This window comes from Capricornis sumatraensis, chromosome 2 (assembly GCF_032405125.1).
Source record: "Capricornis sumatraensis isolate serow.1 chromosome 2, serow.2, whole genome shotgun sequence".
Classification (NCBI taxonomy): Eukaryota; Metazoa; Chordata; class Mammalia; order Artiodactyla; family Bovidae; genus Capricornis; species Capricornis sumatraensis.
In genome coordinates, this window is record NC_091070.1 from 211,857,765 (window position 1) to 211,877,121 (window position 19,357).

Genomic DNA, 19,357 nt, shown 5'->3' on the forward strand with positions numbered 1-19,357 from the left:
TTAGTTCTTCATTCTGCTTTTTAATGTTGGAACATCAGAGACATATGCTTCTTCATTTTTATATTTACACACTCTCTCTAGGTGAGCCCATTCAGTTCTAAGGTTTAAATTTTACCTAAATGCTGATGGCCTGTAAATCTTGGAGTGCTGTACTTTTGCTAGAACTCCAAATTCCTGTATCCAACTGCCTACCTATCCAAATAGCTGTCTAATAAAGACATTTCAAACTAAACTTGCTCAGATAGAACTCTTGTTATTCTCCTAAAACTTTTTCTCTTCTTTCTTATATCAGAAAATGGCAGCATGTCTCTCAGTTGTTCATGTCCCAAATTGAAGTGTTATTCTTAAGTCCTTTCTTTTATCCCTGAATCCAACTACTAAACAAGTTCTGCAGACTTTACCTTCCACCTGTTTCTCTACATTTCCGTTATCTCCCACTGTTCCAAGCCTCTGTCATTTCTTCCCTGGATTCTGCAAGGATCTCATAACTAGTCTCCATGGTAGTCAGACTTAAAATTTTAAAGCACACGTTTGATCATGTCTGTCCTTCTTTTAAAAATTCTATGTCTTCCCATGGCATGAGAACAACATTTGACATTTTGGTTTCAAAATTTTCATGTGACTTGAACTCTGTTTATCTTTCTGAGTGACTTGCCTCTCTCCTTTTCCATTGTGCTTTCTCCATACTGGTCTGATTTCTCTTCCTCAAGCTTGACAAACTGGTTCCCACTTAAGGGCATTTGTATTAGCTCTTCCCTCTGCCTGGAATAATTTCACCTGTCTTATCATGACAAGTTCCATCTTCCATTCTGACTTTAGTCTAAATGTCAACAACTTAGAGAGATCCATTAAATATAAATTAGGTATCTGTTTTCTAGCTCATCATTCTATTTTACCTTTCCACATAGCATCTTTTTTTACTATCTGATATAGATCATGCTATTGTTTTCCTGACTATCTTCCTTCTACTAGATTGTAAGTTTGAGAGTGAGGCTATTATCTCTCATGTTCACTGCTATACCTTCAGTACTTGGAATCACTCATGGCCCAGTAAGTGCCTGCTGAGTCTATTAGTGAAATCAGACCATTCATTTATTTTAGTACAGGTGCCCAAAGGCTGCTCCTATGTAAGAAAAATGGCTTCTTATATCAGCCCTTGGTCCAACTGAAATTATCAGAAGGTCAAAATGAGGTCCAGAGTCATTAACAAAGACCATGATTTTGGTGATTTCTAACCTTTGTTTGCTTCCCTCACCAACCTACGGCAGCATTAGGTACCTGTTGGAGGATTTGGAGCTTCATCTTAATAAACATCTGGCAGAGTCAGGAAGGTTTAGAGATCCTGGTTTCTCATCATCACAGTCTCTCAGAGTACTCCTGTTAGAGCTGACTACATTAATAGTGTTGGAAGAGCAGTGGATAATCAGAGAGGGGAAATGCTAGCCTTGCTTGCAGTTTTCGCAGACTGTGTAGCTGGGCCATGGCAGGATTAGGATAGATAGATGCAAGAGGGAAGAGTGCTGACAAATGTGTGGTAATGGGAAAAGTAGGGCATTTCTGTGGGAGAGTGAGAATACTCCTGAAATAGTTGCAAACACTGAATCAGATTTTAAAAGTTTTGAGTGTGGGATTTAGAAAAGTGTGATATTAGTGAGCTATGTGCAATACTTGATTTCTTTTAAGCTTTCAAAAATCTGAAGCAACTTTTTCTCCTTCATATTATTATTATTATTTACTTAAGGCATCCATGAAACTGAATGGTGCCTTCTAAAATACTGAATGATCGAGAACTCACTCTCACACGAGGAAGGCCATTTAAATTTTAGAAGACTGATTACGAGAAACATATTCCTTATTCTGAGTACAAATTGCCTCGAACTGGTTATTTAATGGGCCTTGTTTTGCTCCCTGGAACATCCCAGAGTGAGCCTAAAATTCTTTCCCAGCTAACAGTCAGTAACGAACTGAATAATGTCCCCTTCCCAAATTCATAGGTTGAAATCCTAACACCAACATGAGTACACTTGGCGATAGGGTCTTTAAGGAGGTTCTTAATATTAAATAAGATCAAAAAGGTAAGACCTTAGATAGAAGTTGTCTCCTTATAAAAACAGGAAGAGAAACTGGGAGTGCATATGCACAGACAAAAAGCCCGCGTGAGAAGACAGCAAGGAGGTGGCCATCCACAAACCAGGGAGTGGAGATACCACACCTGCTGGTACCTTGACCCTGGATTTCTAGACTCCAGAGCTGTGAGAAAATAGATGCGCATTGTTTAAGCCACACAGCCTGTGTTTTTTGTTTTTGTTTTTGTTTTTAATGGCAGCTGAGCTGATTAAGACACGGTCTTTGTACTCCTCAGGTAAGAGTGAGAGCGCTTTCTAGTCTTCTCTTATTCAAGTCAGTGGCTCTAGTTTCTTCAACTGCTCTTCACTGGAGCAGAAATGCCCATTAGATGAAGTGTACTGACTAGAACAGAATATAACATCACAGTGAAGCATGGTGGGCACTGGACTCAGCAGTGGGACAGTTGCCTCACTTGCTACATTGACACTATTTTCATAATATTACAACGGAAGACTAATCTTTGGCAGCTCTTGACTTAGATTAACTTCTAAGATAACTTAACCCACTTTCTCATAACTTTGGATGCTAGCCCATTGGCTTTGCATGTTAAGTGCCTGACTTAACCGTGATCTGGTTAGATTTCATCATGTAGGGTGATGTGCCTCATTTTTTCAAGCCGCCCAAATACACTCGTTGTCTGTCCCAATGACTTATTGTCAGAAAATCAATGCAATTCTTCAGACATTTCATAAAGCTGTTGAGTGGGAAGAAGTTAAGAATGCAACTCGATATTGTGAATGATAATAATAACTTACATCTATATAAAATTTACAGGTTTTATAGAGCTTCAGCCAGTTTATAGATCCTGGTGAAATAGGAAATGAGTTTCATCTTTCATGACTTCTTTATGAGTGGCTCAGTATGATGAAAAGAGACAGGATTCAGGAGCCCTCAATTTCAGTTTGAAGTCACATTACCTCTTTCAGCTTTGATGCCTACCTATGGGTGAATGAAAAAACTTAGTGATCTCTGAGGTCACCACAGCTTTAATACTTTCTCCCCTAGGTAGATCCACTCCAGTGTTCTTGCCTGGAGAATCCCAGGGGTGGAAGAACCTGGTGGGCTTCTGTCTATGGGGTCGCACAGAGTCGGACACGACTGAAGCAACTTAGCAGCAGCAGCCCTAGGTAGACACACGGCATAAAGTTTGTCTTCATATGACAGATCAACAGGTATAGAAGAACCACCTTAGATACAAAGTCTCTTTCAAGCCAAACATCGCTGGTTCTTATGTTTAGTAAATCCACAATGATTCCCAGGCTTTTTACTATATCTCCAAAATACTCATAAAACTGCTCACTAGTGGGTTGTTTGAAGAATTCACCTTTTCTTCCTTTTCTAAATCAACTGCCTTTCTCCATCTGCAGTCATCGGCATCTCGCCTATTCTCCTTGATATCTCATAGAAAATGAACAGCGGTTTAGTGACTGCATCTGCAGGTCTTCCCAGGACTATGGAGTGCCGTTGCTCCAGCTGAATCTTTTTTGGCTTTGCAAGAGCAGCCAGGTGCTCTCTTTCTCCCTGTGCACCCATTGTGAGTGCTCTTCTCAGCTTTTTCATCTGCGCACTTGATATTCATATCTGCCATGTCTTTATTCAAGGTGCCAATAAAAATGCATTATGTATGACTTGGTCTGCTCAGAAAATGATCATGTTTTGTATATTTAGGGATGTAAGAGCTTATAAAGGAGTAAAAAAAATTGGGAGGAAATGTGTTATTTCTTGACAAACAAAAATCCTTCAGAAAAATAATATTTTGCTTTCACTTCTCTCTGTCAACCCCTCCCCACCCAAATATTTACATCTCAATCTAGAGAACACAGTACCTGAAGGGAAGGAGAAAGGGTTAAAGCTAGATAGATGGTATACAGCCAGGCAAAATTGCTTGGAAAACCAGGCCAAAGCATTCAGGTTAAATACAGTGGGACATGGCTAACCATGTGTGGTTTTCAAGCAGAAATGTAATGCAATGATAGTATGCTTTCCATTTGTCTTCAGATGGCTCTAATCAGACAAAGCAACTAATTTCTTGAACTTCCACAGCTAAAACATATGTACACATTCACACTTACCATTTGTTTTTTGAAAAGCAGTTTAAAAGCAGACTTTTTTTCAGATGTGTGTGTGTGCGTGTGTGTGTGTGGTCTGTTAAAATACAGATTAAAGGGATCTACCCCAAGAGTTTTTGGTCCAGTAAGTCTGAAGGGGGCCTGGAAATTTACATAGTTAACAAATTCCCAGGTTATGCTGAACCAGGGACACTTGAAGGGCTATTGCTTTAAAGAATCATAAATGCCTTGAAATTTCTTCATTATTGAGATTCAAACAGCAGCGTGGGTTCATGAGGAGTCCCTGAGAAAAACCATATCTTCTTCACTCACAAAGGGACTCAGAGATTCACCTTAACATAGAGCTAGACATTTCCTTTTCCTAGGGAGGCCTGCCTTCAATGAATGAGGTTTTATAGCCCAAACCAGTGGAATTTAATGTTTTGATCAGCCTGTAGTAGACTGAGGTTTCCCTTCTCAACTGAATTGACCAGTTCATAGATTCATGTATATATATAATGCTCATTGGATCATTTCCATCTTCCTGGGATATTGAAATTATCCTGGGAAGGATTTAGATTAGGTACCAAGAAGAATCTACTGAATAATAAAAACTGTAGAATGTACTCAGGGAACAAAAGGGAAATTATGGCTGGGCAAAAACTGGAAACAAGTTATATGTTCCTCAGTGTAGACTAAGTTTGGGATTTGGAATCAGAGAACATAGGGTTTGAATAATGTCTGTGCCTCTCTTTTAGATAATTTGACTTGGATAACTCACCTAACCTCTTTGAGTTTTTGGTACTATATACATAAAATAGAGATTATCAGGGCTTTTGTAAATTTTAAGCATGATAAAAGGTACAAAATCCTTAGCACCTTGTCTTGATAATGGTAGATACGCCAATGTTAATAATCTCCCTTCTAGAAACAGACATAGAGAATAGACTTATGGACATGGGGAGAGGGGAGGAGAGGGTGAGATGTGTGGGAAGAGTAACATGGAAACTTACATTACCATATGTAAAATAGATAGCCAACGGGAATTTGCTGTATGGCTCAGGAAACTCAAGCAGGGGCTCTGTATCAATCTAGAGGGGTGAGAAGGGGTGGGAGATGGGACAGAGGTTCAAAAGGGAGGGGGTACATGTATAACTATGGCTGATTCATGTTGAGGTTTGACAGAAAACAACAAAATTCTGTAAAGCAATTATCCTTCAGTTAAAAAAATAAATTTAAAAAATCTCCCTTCTAAAATATTCTACTCCTTGTAATAGAGTCAGCTTTTATCTTTGGACACTATGATTATTTTGAGATGTATTTGAAAGGAAAACGAGGCTTGCAGGAGAGAATCATTTTCAGAGTCAGCATCATTGCTGCTAGTTTAGAGATTAAACTTCCTTGGTGGCTTGAGAACATCAGTGTGGTAAGGGATTTACCTACAGACTGCAGAGAGAAATTGACTCTGCAGGAGGCTTGCTGGTTCTGTGCTGGGTACTCCTGGGAATCTGCTCCCCACAGACAAGAGAAGAGCCAGCAATAAACATGGTGGACTTCAGCACCTTGGACAGGGCACCAGGGGACCAGTTTTGTCAGCTGGGCACTCACTAGGCTGGGTAATGATCCGTAGCAGTCTTGTTAATGGCCTTAGGGCTTCACATATTTCTGTAATTATTCCATCATTTGGAAGTTTTGAGTTTCTAATTATTAGGCCTGAATTAAAATATTCTTTGTAATTCAGTTCCCTCTAGGCTGAGAGCTCATGATTTCAGGTTCCTGTCAGGTTATCCTTCTTGTGAATAGTGGGTAGTGGTAGTTACAGTCACCTTTCTCATCATGTCTCTATGTATTTTTTCCTCCAGGACTTCCTCTTTGCCATCAGGTATCTAAATCATCACACCCATGTGCTCAGTGATAAAAAAATAGATGCTCCTCTCCCCAGCCCAGCCATTAGTCCAGGGTAAGACTGTTAGTCCTGGCTGCATACTTAAATCACCTCAGGAACTCTTAAAATGCCTATGCAAGTCCCACCCCCAGAGAACACAATTTAATTGGTCTTGAGTGAGGTGTTTATTTTTAAAAATTTAAACTAATTTTTAAATTTTTTTAGTTGAAATGTAGTTGACTTACAATGTTGTGCTCTTTCTTGGTGTACAGCAAAGTGATTCATATATATATATATTACATATATTAATATATAATATATATATGTGTGTGTTCTTTTTCATATTCTTTTCCATCATGGTTTATTACAGGATATTGAATATAATAGTTTCCTGTGCTATCCAGTAGGACCTTGTTGTTTATCAGTTTTATATATTCTGCTAATCCCAAACTCCTAATTTATCCCTCCACCACCTTATTTCTCCTTTGGTAACTATAAGTTTGTTTTCTATGTCTGTGAGTCTCTGTTTTGTAAGTAAGCAATTATAGAATCTTTTAGATTCCACATATTAGTGATATCATATGCCACTTGTCTTTTTCTTTCTGATTTGCTTCACTTAGTATGATGTTCTCTAGGCCCATCTAGTTGCTGCAAGTGACATTATTTTATCTTTCTTTTTTATGGCTGAGTAATAGACCACCGTGTGTGTGTGTGTGTGTCTGTGTGTGTGTGTGTGTGTGTGTGTATGCCACATCTTTATCCATTCATCTGTTGTTGGACATTTAAGTTGCTTCCATGTCTTGGCTGTTGTGAGCATTCAGTTCAGTCACTCAGTCATGTCCGACTCTTTGCGATCTCATGAATCGCAGCACACCAGGCCTCCCTGTCCATCACCATCTCCCGGAGTTCACTCAGACTTGCATCCATCGAGTCAGTGATGCCATCCAGACATCTCATCCTCAGTCGTCCCCTTCTCCTCCTGCCCCCAGTCCCTCCCAGCATAGAGTCTTTTCCAATGAGTCAACTCTTTGCATGAGGTAGCCAAAGTACTGGAGCTTCAGCTTTAGCATCATTCCTTCCAAAGAAATCCCAGGGCTGATCTCCTTCAGAATGGACTGGTTGGATCTCCTTGCAGTCCAAGGGACTCTCAAGAGTCTTCTCCAACACCACAGTTCAAAAGCATCAATTTTTTGGTGCTCAGCCTTCTTCACAATCCAACTCTCACATCCATACGTGACTACTGGAAAAACCATAGCCTTGACTATAGACGGACCTTAGTCGGCAAAGTAATGTCTCTGCTTTTGAATATGCTATCTAGATTGGTCATAACTTTTCTTCCAAGGAGTAAGTGTCTTTTAATTTGATGGCTGCAGTCACCATCTGCAGTGATTTTGGAGCCCCCCAAAATAAAGTCTGACACTGTTTCCACTGTTTCTCCATCTATTCCCCATGAAGTGATGGGACCGGATGCCATGATCTTCATTTTCTGAATGTTGAGCTTTAAGCCAACTTTTTCACTCTCCTCTTTTACTTTCATCAAGAGGCTTTTTAGTTCCTCTTCACTTTCTGCCATAAGGGTGGTGTCATCTGCATATCTGAGGTTATTGATATTTCTCCTGGCAATCTTGATTCCAGCTTGTGTTTCTTCCAGTCCAGCATTTCTCTGGACTGAAGTACTCTGCATATAAGTTAAATAAGCAGGGTGACAATATACAGCTTTAATGTACAACTTAGAGTTGCGAACACTGGTCTGGAGATGGACCTTTCTACCTCCTAATATCCCTCAATCCCCAGAGTTGATCTCAGCTTCCTACTCATGATTATGTTGGGACATAGACTGAACTGAATTTCTAGCTTATTGATTTCTAATATAAACATCACTAAGCCCAGCATTGCAGCCTCATTTCCCCCAAATATAGTTGCCCTATCTATCTATCTCAAAGTATATCACAAAAACTTAAGAAAAATAATGTAAATATTAAGAATTGTATACGAAGATACTTAGCATTAGTATATGATTGGAAGAGAAACAAAAAAAAAAGGATTTCAATTCTGGTGCAGCTGTTCTAGTTCCAGAGTTGTTTTAACAGAGTTAAATGTGTATATGCCCTATGACGTGGCAATCTCATTTTTGTATATATATCTGAAAAACTTCAGGTACAGGTTCATCTTGGAACATGGACAAAGATTTTCATAGTGATATGGTTGGTGGTGGCAGGGAGTTTTAGGTAATTAAGATACTCATCACTAAAAAAATTAATAAACAGAAGATGCATTTTTGGAATACAGCTTAGAAGTTAGAACAATAAAATGGGTATATACACAGCAACATGAGTAGAACTGTAAACCAGAGTGAAGAAAGAAAAAAAGAAACAGCATAAATACACTTAAATTAATTCATGAAGCACTATTACAGATTTTTCATGGATACATTTATCACCAAGGGCATTTACCAAACACAGTACAGTAAGTGGTTGTGGGACATGGAATTGATGAAAGAGGTTAAAGGGGAAAAGTGATGAAACAAAATTTAGCAACAACAGAACCTGAAACAGGCAGATGCTGGTGGTATGTGCTGTGAACTGAGAAATATGATGAGCTTAGCTCTCTGCTCTTTCCAAAGGTGAAGCAAGAGAGCAAAAGGAGAGGGAGGGGGAGTGAGACCTGACTGGTTTACAGTAGAAGCAGGTGAAGCTGGACCGAAAAATGAGAACTTGGGAACCAGGAACCTGTCCTGGGCTGGAGAGCAAAATCAGGCTTGGTTGCTCCCTAGAAAGGATTTCAGGAGGAAATGAAAAGCCTTGCTAGTTTGGAAATAAAGGCATTTACAAAATTCCTGAAATAAAGTGGGAATGATTTCAAAACTGGAACTGAAAATTGCCCTTCTAGATCTGGAAGGGAGTTTTATGCTGCAGACTCAGGAATGTCACTTCTAAACCAGGTGAGGGATGGGCTGTTCATCCTAACACTCTGAGTTTCAGAACAAAGGAGTTTCCAGAGAGAAACGATATTCCCCCATTAGAAACTGACTCTGTCTCCCTTTCAGATGGCTCCAGATAGTGATCTAATCATTGAATCATCCAATGAAGAGCTGTGCAATGATTCTCTACCATGTGCTGGGCAGTGAGTGTGCAGAGAAGAGTGAGGCCAATCCCTGGCTTAAGAAGTGGCCCCTCTAGATGCTGAAAACATCTTTAACTTTGCTCTAAACACTGAGCTGGGGCTGTGCAGAATTTCTTTTCTCCCTGACAGCAGGGGATCATCTGTTTATAGAATTAGAAACCCCAGTGGTGCATTCACTGTCAATATGAGAAACACATGCCTTAACAGGAAGCCTCTCCATCTGTGCTGCTGATAAAGAATAATGAATATATTAATTAATACATTAAGGAACCATGTTTTGAGTTTTTCTACTGGGAGCCTAAGAAGAACAATACAAATACCATCAGGTTATACTTGGGAACAACTTGTACATCAGATCAGACTGTGTGACTGTTAGATTGGGTCCTGATGTAGGTGGGTTTGATTTTACGGTTGTGGGAACTGTGGAGCTGTGAAATCCAATTTGGACCCCAAAGGTAAGGCAGAAAGCCAGTGCTTGGGGGAGCCACCCTTGCTGGCCCCTGAAAGTCACACTGGAGTGGCTTTGAGAGCAATTATCCTGGTAGAGCAGCTCTTACTTTGCATTTAAGATTGTCCTCCTGAAAAGGTCATGTGTAAATCAAATTTAATAAATCAAATTCTACGCTTCATACCTTGGGGAGGCTCTCCCTTCAAAAGAAGCTGTGAGTGAGTCCCTTTTTAATAGAAGTAATCAGCTCTTCATTTATCTGATTTGTAAGGTGAGATTTTTATATATCAGATTTTCTTAAAGTGAGCAGCAGTGTTTTTCTTTCGTTCGTGATAGAAAACCTAACACAGTATGGTGTAAGTGGAATACAACAGCAAGTAAATAACAGATGTGTGTAATGAAAAGTTTAGGGGAATAGTGGCTTTAGACATGGCTGAATTCAGGACCCAAACAATGACGATAGAATTTTGTTTTTCTCTGTTTCTCGCATCTGCCTCCTCTTGGCATTATTCTCAGGCTCTACCTGGGTTAAGCAGCTGCAGCATCTTACCTGCCAGGTTCAAGGCCACTGACGAATATTACTTGCTTTTTTTTCCAGCAGATGCGGAATTGGCTCTGATTGGGTCACCTGCCTATCCCTGAATGAATAGGGAGTGAGGAACTGATTAGCGAAGGCCTGGTCACACGGGGCTCCACGCAAACCACATGGGTAGAGAGTGGGGAAATGGCACTTACCAGAAGACAGTCAGGCAGTTAGGAGAAGTGGGGAACAACATTAGGAAAGGGTGACATAAATGCAACTCTTCCCTTTCCGTCACCCTCATATCCAATCCATCACCATGCTTGCTACAGGTAGCTCACATCTGCACATTCTTGCATCAGAATCTCCTGGGATTCTTGTTAAAATGCAGGTTTCAGGGTCCTACTCCAGATAAAAGGAATTCTATTGTCTTGGGGGTGGTCTCAGAATCTGTAATTTTAGATCGTTTCCCAGGCAATTAAAAAAAACAAACCCTGCCATTTAAGTACCATTTCCCAAAGCTTGTCCATCCTTCTGTCTCCACGGTAGCTACCTTAGTGCCTTGGTTCAGGACTTACTATTAGTCACCTGGACTCTGGCTTCCTTACTGGTCCTCCCTCTTTCATCTCTCCTCTACCAGCCACCGTCCCCTCCCCCACCGCCTCCCCTTATGCCAAATCACCACGATTTAGCATACTTCGGGGAGGCTCTCTCTTCAAAAGAAGCTGTGAGTGAATCCTTTTTTAATAGAAGCAATCAAACTATTCCTCTGTTTAGCTGTCCCACCTCCTGCATATGAGACTTCCTCACTTACCTTGGATCTAAGCCATCTTCATGCCCAACCTTATCCCTTCTCCAACATTCCAATTCCTTTAGCCATGTTCAGATTGACTGCGCGTTATGTTCCCTCTCTCTTTAATGCCATTTCCTTTTTCTGCGCCTGGAAAACTCAAACCCCAGCATTAAGTCCAGATCAGCGGCTCCCTCCTCTGTGAAGCCCCTCTGTCCCTTCCCTCCAATCTCCCCTCGTTCTCCCTCAGAACCCTCTTTATGTCTGCTCTACAGGAGTTACACACACTCTCTGGAACATACGAGTTTACATGTTTGTTGTTCCTGCTGGCCCTACAAGGGGGCTCAATAATATTTCTTAAGTGTTAAAAGCAAGTCATTAGAAAAACACAAACTGGGTTCCCATCCAGTTTAATTTACAAGATGTGTGACTTTGGGCAAGTCACCTTACTTTCCTGAGCCTTAGTTTCCTAATTAGTAAATGGGGATATTCCTACTTCCTGCATAGATATGCTGATGGGCTCAATCGAGATAATGAACAGAAATCTCTTTAACACAGTGCCTGGCATCATAATTAGTGCCAATGAGTGCTAAATTAAAAAAAAATTAACCTTCAAGTCAAGGAAGCAAAAGCCCTCAGTGGTACACTTAAATTCATATTTACGTAATGCTAAGCAACTGTTTCTTAAAACTATATTTCTTGAACTAATTCCGTGGTGTTATGTGGGTCAAATCTGGAATGGTACAGGTGGACTCCGTCCTTATAGACCATTTTCCCGTGTCCCCGAGACCTTCACATTCCTCTTTATCTTCTCCTGGGCATTAAGCAGCTTTAAGTCCATCCCTCTGAAATAATCACTTTCAGTCCGTGGAATGCTGACAGGAGAGGAATGCAGCTCCCCACAGTGTGATTTCTCTGGACCCTGGGAATGTTTTGCCTCCATAAGAATGAGGAAGGCTAAGGGTGCCTGGTGGTGGACAGCCAGTTTAGAAGTGGCAGGCTTGAGCTCGCATAAATGAAAGCCACTAAAGCTCCCTGAAGTGAAAGATTGGTCCAGGAATCCGAGTGAACTGATGATAAGTGTGGAAGAGATAAACATTTCATTTATGTGAGCAGCAGATTGAATTTCAAGAAATTTAGCCCCTCTTCTGGTGACTACTGCCTGCTTGTTTTATAATCTGCCTGAAATTCTCACTCTCCTTTATGACCAGGCATCTTGTACTTGGCATGCAAGAGGATATGTAAAAGGGATCACAAACAGAAGTTGGGAAAAGCATAGGCAGTTCAAGAAAAACTGCTTGCAAATTCCTAGCTAATCTGCAATGCCCACTGCAGGGGAATATTTACGTGCTGCATATTTGATGCATAAAAGTACCTAGCACAGTGGCTGGATAGCTGGTGCTTTTTTGTAGCCACTTACTAATGTTGGTTTTGTTCTTTCCTTCCACCCATGGAAGTTAGTGGGCATATGTGTGTGTGTGTGTTTCTGTGGACTTGCAAGATGATGTAAGAAAACGACTTCCATGTCTTTGTGGGTTGTTTAAAATTTAGAATATAGATCACAGCACTAACTTGATTGTATTTGTCTAGCCAACATGTTAGATACTATTCTAAATGTAGCCCTGCTGTAGGTTCAGTGAATATCAAGTTTAACAAGAAAACAGAGGACAAAATCCTTGCCTTCAGGGAACTCATGATTAGAACACAAAAATAGACAAGTAATCAAACAAAACATAAGGTTAGTCTCCCTTGAAGCCAGAAATTAAGTCTTACCCATCTTTGTTTCCTAGCACCTAGGAGTTCTTTCCTGATCTTCATAGGTTTAAGATACTGTTAGTTTTAGAGGTCTGTTTTGTTTAAAATCGAATATATTATGCCACTGCCACATTCAATATAATTTTTTATAACCATGTAACAGTTGTGTTGAAAGGCAGTTGACAGGTTGACATAAGGCTATACTTTGTAGACTTTCAAGTAGATGCTTGTTGATTTAATTTTTCACTCTTTGTATTATTTAGATGATATTAATTATTTTCAGCTCTCAAATATTTCCACAAATGCTTGAAAAGCTCATGGGTCTTGGAAACTGCTCTGATAGCGTCTAATAGATTATACAGACCTAGAAATGCCACACCATGTCTGGCACATGATGGGTTCTTCATGAATATTTGATGAATGAATTAATAAATTAAGGAAATCAAATAATGAATAAATATCATGTGTTACAGAGTCCAGTTCCATGAAGCAAGCAGCTTGTCTGATGGTTGTGGGTTCCATTCTGGGTACTAGTTCTGATCTTTTTGAAAGTGGAGGTCTTTGATTGCTAATGGATTGTGATGATTGGGAGCAAGTATCTCTTGTCCATTGGAAAACTAAAAAAGCATGATCCTAATAGGCTTTTAGCAAAAGGCATGGGATGATCCAACAGGCACAGAGTAAAGTTAACATTATGAAAGTAAGTAGGTACTTTCATGCAAAACTGACAGAGGCAATAGTGTGATGCTAAGTCAGAGAGCCTGAGGCACACAGAGACAGTTGTGAAGAGCATGAGCTTGGAGTTAAGACTCCCTCAGTGTAGATCCTGACTTCAGTGCTCCTGGTTGTGTGCCCTTGAAAATGATGTAACTCCTCTTGAGTTATTATTATTGTTATTGTCATCAGCTGAGAAAATAGAGTTTGTTCCCCAGTCAGGGAACTAGACCCCACATGCCACAACAAAAGATCCTGTGTGCCACCACTAAGACCTGGGGCATCCAAATAAATAAATGAAAGAAAGGAGGTAATATAAAACCCATTCCACAGAGTTGTGGCGAGTATTGACTGTATTGTGCAAAACAGTGATCACAGTGGCTGACATGTGGTAGGCATGCCCCAATTTTACCCTTTACTTTTATTTGTTCCAGCACTGTCAGAAGTTCGCAGGATGATCTTGGACAAATCTCTCAACTATTTAGAGCCTCTGGTTTCCTTTCTTTAGTACAGGCTGAGAAAAACCTGTTCTAATGAATCAGAGCCAGGTAGTCAAGAGTGGATGAGGTCACTAGAGGTGGTAGAGCATGGGGTGTTATGGGAGCTAAGAACTGGGAGCAGCTTTTCTGCTTGTGTGGGTATAGATGGCGTGGCTGGTGGGAGATAACGAAAAGAAGTTTTGGAGATTTCAGGGTAGGCCAGGTGTGTCCGTCAGAGCTCTTCATTGCAAACAACAAAAACCAATCCTGGCCAGTTATACATGAAAGAAATCCAAGAGAGGATGTTAGAAAGCTTGGAGAACTTCCAGGGGGTGGCTACATTCAAAAGCAACACTCAAAATAACACTGCAGAGCTAGTTCAGTAGTGACATCATGGGGGCCTGTCTTGGCATGGACTGGGCAGCCCAAGACCAACTCTGCTGATGCAAGGCATTGGACGCGACCATGAGACTCTTTGCTGTTGACCTCTTTGGAAACCAGATGTTACTGCTGACACTAGATTCCACCTAACCCTGTTCTACAAGTCACAAGTTTCTTACTCAACGCATAGTGAAGGTGAGTCTGATAGGTGAAACCAACGTCATATACTTGTGTCCTAGCCGCAAGGAAGGCTGAGAAAAATATGGCTTCTATTAGGGGATTTGGAAAATGAATAACTCTCCAGCATAAAAAAAAAGATGTTCAGTGACCTGCTGCTGCTGCTGCTGCTGCTGCTAAATCACTTCAGTCATGTCTGACTCTGTGCGACCCCGTGGACTGCAGCCCACCAGGCTCCTCCGCCCATGGGATTTTCCAGGCAAGAGTACTGGAGTGACAGTGCCCTAGTCAGCCCAAATAATGACACACCTCTATTGTAGTATGACCCTGTGACTGAGTTTTGCAGGAAGTTTAGAAGTGTGTCAGACTTTTAAGGTTTTGATATGGTAAACACAGAATGTAGCATATTCAAAGGCCTGGCGAGCTTGGGGAGGCAGGTGCGGATAAGCAATTTCAAATATTTCAGTTTGGCTGTGCGGAAGTCCTGTGAGTGCATGCATAAATGTGTGTGTGTGTGTGTGTGTGTGTGTGTGTGTGTGTGTGTGTCTTTTCCCTGGCTGCTCTAATGATTCTTTTTTCTTTTTGGTTTGTGATATATTTAGGTATACATATGTGCTTTTAAAAATAGTTCTTCTATTTGGAGTTTGTTGAGATTTTTGGATCTTTGGGCTGACTTCTTTAAACCAAATCTGAAAGAAAATGTAGTTATTGTGTATTTACATATTTATTTTATCTCTTTTCACTTCTCCTTCTGGGACTCCGTTTATATGTATGTTGGATCATTTTATATTAGTCCATGGGTGACTGATGTTCAATTCATTCTTTTTCTCTCTGTGTTTCCATTTGGGTAATTTCTGTGGACTTGATTTTATATCTCTAAAATTTTTTTGAAAAGATTGGAATATAGTTGATGTATAATACTATATGTTACAGATTACAACATAGAGATTCACAATTTTAAAGGTTATATCTATTTATAGTTATTATAAAATATTAGCTATATATATATTTGAAAGTAATTAATTTATTTTAATTGGAGGCTAATTACTTTTCAGCATTTTGGCTAAGATCAAGTGTAGTATCTGTTCTTATAGCTTATTTTATACACAGCAGTTTGTACCTTTTTATCCCCTCCCCCTATGTTGCCTATACCTGCTTTCCCTCTTCCCACTGGTAACCATTAGTTTATTCTCTATAACTATGACTTTGCTTCTTTTTTTGTTATGTTTGCTATTTGTGGTATTTTTTTAAATACTGACTTGATGCTAAATTTACTATTTCTTTCTTCCTTTGTACCCCATCTGCTGTTAAACCCATCAGGTTAACTTTTAATTTCAAATAAATAAAATTTCAGGTCTATACTTTCTATTGGGTTCTTTTTAAAATTCTAGAATTTCAATTTCTTTTTGATTTTCTGCTTCTCTTCATGCACTGTGTTTATTTTACTCCCTGAACATTCTTTCACATATTTATAACAGTTATTTAAACTCCATGATTACCAATTCCAACATATTGGTCTTCTACGAGTCTGCTTCTATTGACAGTTTTTCTCTTGATTATTTATCATATTTTCCTCCTTTTTTCATGTCTTGTAATTTTTAAAATTTTGTGCCAAATATTACACACAAAAACAGAGATATTAAGTACAATTTTTATATGTATGTATATGTGCAAGTATTGTATGTATGGTAGAGCGTGCAAGTTTTTCTCCTCTGTCAATAAAATTCTGATTTAGCCAAGAATGGAATTGAGCTTGGGCTGGGATACAACTTTAATTAGATTGAGTTCACTTTTTAAAAATGTGTTTATTTTTTAATTGAAGGATAATTGCTTTACAGAATTTTGTTTTTTTCTGTCAAACCTCAACATGAGTCAGCCATAGATTGTTTCAAATTTTGACCATGTTTTTATGCCTTTCATTTGCCTCCTTGACCTCCCAAGAGGCTGATCTATTTGATGTTTCAGAATTTCACTGGAGAGGTAGCTGGGATTCAAGTTCAAACAAATTTGAGTCACTTTTTGATTAAACTCCAAGTCTTCAAAGTTTAAGAACCACAAGACTACAAAGGCTTCTCTACTTTCCAGCTGTGTTTCTTGCGCTGGCTACTCAGCAAAATTCCCAAGTGGGACCAAGTAATTTATCTTTATGTTTAGGGGTCTCTCCCTAGGTTCCAATATTTTCTGCTTTGCCACTCTTGGCTGACCTTTGGTCATCCCTGAAAATTCTCTCTGTCTCTGGACAACTTGACTCTATCCACTCACACTAAGACAAGGTCCATGCCTTCAGGTATGGAAACCAGCATTACTTTCTGCTTACCTGTGACAGGCTCATTCCTCTCTGGAATTCAGTGCATCAAGACTTCTTTGCATTTACTGCTCTTGATAGTTTCATAGTTTATTTTTTGTTCATTTTTTCCCTTGTTACCATGGAGCTATAGATCTTTTACATACATTTACATACTAACCAGAAATAAGAATGACCTCCCTCATTCTAGAGTGCTGTTTCTCCTTGGTACGACACTCTTTGGGTTTCTGCTTTGAAACGGAAAGGAGGCCTATGACCTTGGACACCTAGAGATCATTTCCTTCCCATCTGTCAGTCACCCAGGAAAACCCTACTCCCCTCTCCAGGTCTTCCTGCAGTGGCTGCTGCTACCGTGGTGCTAGGTGCTATGAAATTAGCTTGGGAAGATCCCTAATCTCTCCATGATTTCAGAACATCCACTTTGTACCCTTTCAGACACTTCCCCTTTATACCCAACAGATACATTTACATAAATTTATAATCCTGTCTTTTGTGATTGAGTTAATTGTTGAATGCCCTGTGGGAGTTTTCTATTTAAAGGAAGCTTGTAGCTAATCCTTTTATAATATGAGTAATGAGAGTAACAAGTCACCCCTGGCTCCTACACCCAAATCCATTCCAACCGATGACTCTAACGCTGGAGTCAGATAGGTCTGTAATCAAACCCTCTGCCAACCAGTTCATATGTGTGTGACCTCAATTTCTGTTTGCCTGTTTCATCATTTATTCAAGTTGTTTTTTTTTTTAATTTTACTTTATTTTACTTTACAATACTGTATTGGTTTTGCCATACACCAATTTCTTATTGCTCTAAATATTTTTCCTTTCCATCTTCCATAGTTAGACTCTACTCCTCCTTCTGATCTCAAATGAAATGTCGCTTCTTCAAGGATGACTTCCTTGACTAGCTCAAATATGCCTATTTTACATTCTTAGAGCCCAGGTACTTCTCACCTGTAGCACTTGCCACAGCCATAACCTTATATTTATCTGTGTGATTATTTGTTTAGCATTTTCTTGCAGTCTAGAATACACATTCCATGAGGGCAGGGACCATGTACTCCTAGCGCCTAGCATAGTCTTTGGCAAAGAGGAATGGATTCTAGTACTGTGAGCAATGATGCTTACCTCTAGGCAGTTGTTGTGAGGGCTGAATTAGCCAATACAAGGGTGTCTTAGTTTGAACCTCTCCAAAACAAGGATTTAGACACAATAAATGTATTTGGTCGTTGATCCGAATTATTAATAAAACAGTGAAGGAGTTGGGAGAGCGGAACAGTGGAGTGAGTAAAACCAGAGAAAGGTGAGTTACCCTGAGTGGGTCACCACTGTAAATAGCTTAAGCTCAGTAGAACATAACAGAATTTTCCAACTGAGGGCTGAAGAAGTTGGATTATTTATTCACTAACTGCCTCATTGTTTGAAGGTCACTTCTGGAACGTCACCTCTCAAGCACTCACTTTCTAGTCTCCAGAGAACATCCTTAGGCAGAAGGGGGTAGGCAGTTTTGCATAAAGGAACTATCTGCACCACGGTGGGGGGGACTCCTTCAGTGACCGCTACTGAGAGAAGGCTCTTGGTGAAGTGTCAATGCAGAGAAAAGCTACTTCCACAAACTCTGTCCCCTCTCCACCTCCCATGGTTTAATTAGCCTGGCAGAACTTGGCACAGTTTCAGAGCTTATGCCAAGGCTTCAGAGTATGCCTGCTTTTACTGTTGACCAAAGGCCTCAATACAGATGGGCAGATATAAAGGTGCCCTGAGTCCAAGCTCCACCGTACTCTGGGAAAGCTCACCACTCAGGCTGACCTTGGGGACAGTTGAGGGCCATAGCAACATTACCTTGGTGTGAATTATCTGGAAGCACTGGGATATTGATCCAACTCTTATGTGCAATACAATTATTAATACATAGCTTATAGCCAAGGCAAGACTTACTATTTACCCAGGGCATTGGTTCTGCCCTTATTAGGCACATAACTAATGCCTGTTGGGCAAACACTGGGGCCCTACCAGAAGCAGGACCATCAGAGTCAAAATACACCAATATTTTAAAGGGTTAGCGACTATAGGGATGACTTTTGACAATGTAAAAAACCTATTTCTTTGAGAGATGAGATGGGATGATCCTAATTCCCAGAATATGAAATTAAGGTTTCTTTATTTTTTTCACAATGATATGAGGAGTTCTAGAACATTTGTGCTGCCAAATTTTAGCTCTGATTTAAAACACCTTTGTCACAAATTATAGCTGAGTGTAGCCTTTTTGGAACGTGGAGAGCTGATTCAGCCCTCCCTCCCTCAGAGGAGTAGATAAGTGAGAGAAAAGGAGCGAGACAGAGGCAGAGAGATACACACAAAGCGAGACCAAGAGACAGAGAGAGAGAAAGAGTGGGGGAGAGAGAGAAGAGGAGGAAGGAGGGAGGGAGGGAGGGAGAAAAAGGGAGAGAGAGAGGTTTCTCTTCTGCTAGCTTTTGAAAAGCAGTGTGTTTTCATAACTGCATGTCACACGTATGTTACGGAGCACGTGTGCTTCTCTTTTGATGAGAAGGAAAGGCAGATTTCTCCTCCGACTTGCTCGCTTTTCTTTGGTGTCTGCTGGCCC

General features: G+C 40.1%; 1 pseudogene; it reads left to right on the forward strand.

Moving 5' to 3' along the window:
- Window positions 1–15,490: 15,490 nt before the first annotated feature.
- LOC138074608 (U2 spliceosomal RNA) lies at window positions 15,491–15,572 on the forward strand (annotated as a pseudogene).
- Window positions 15,573–19,357: the final 3,785 nt, after the last annotated feature.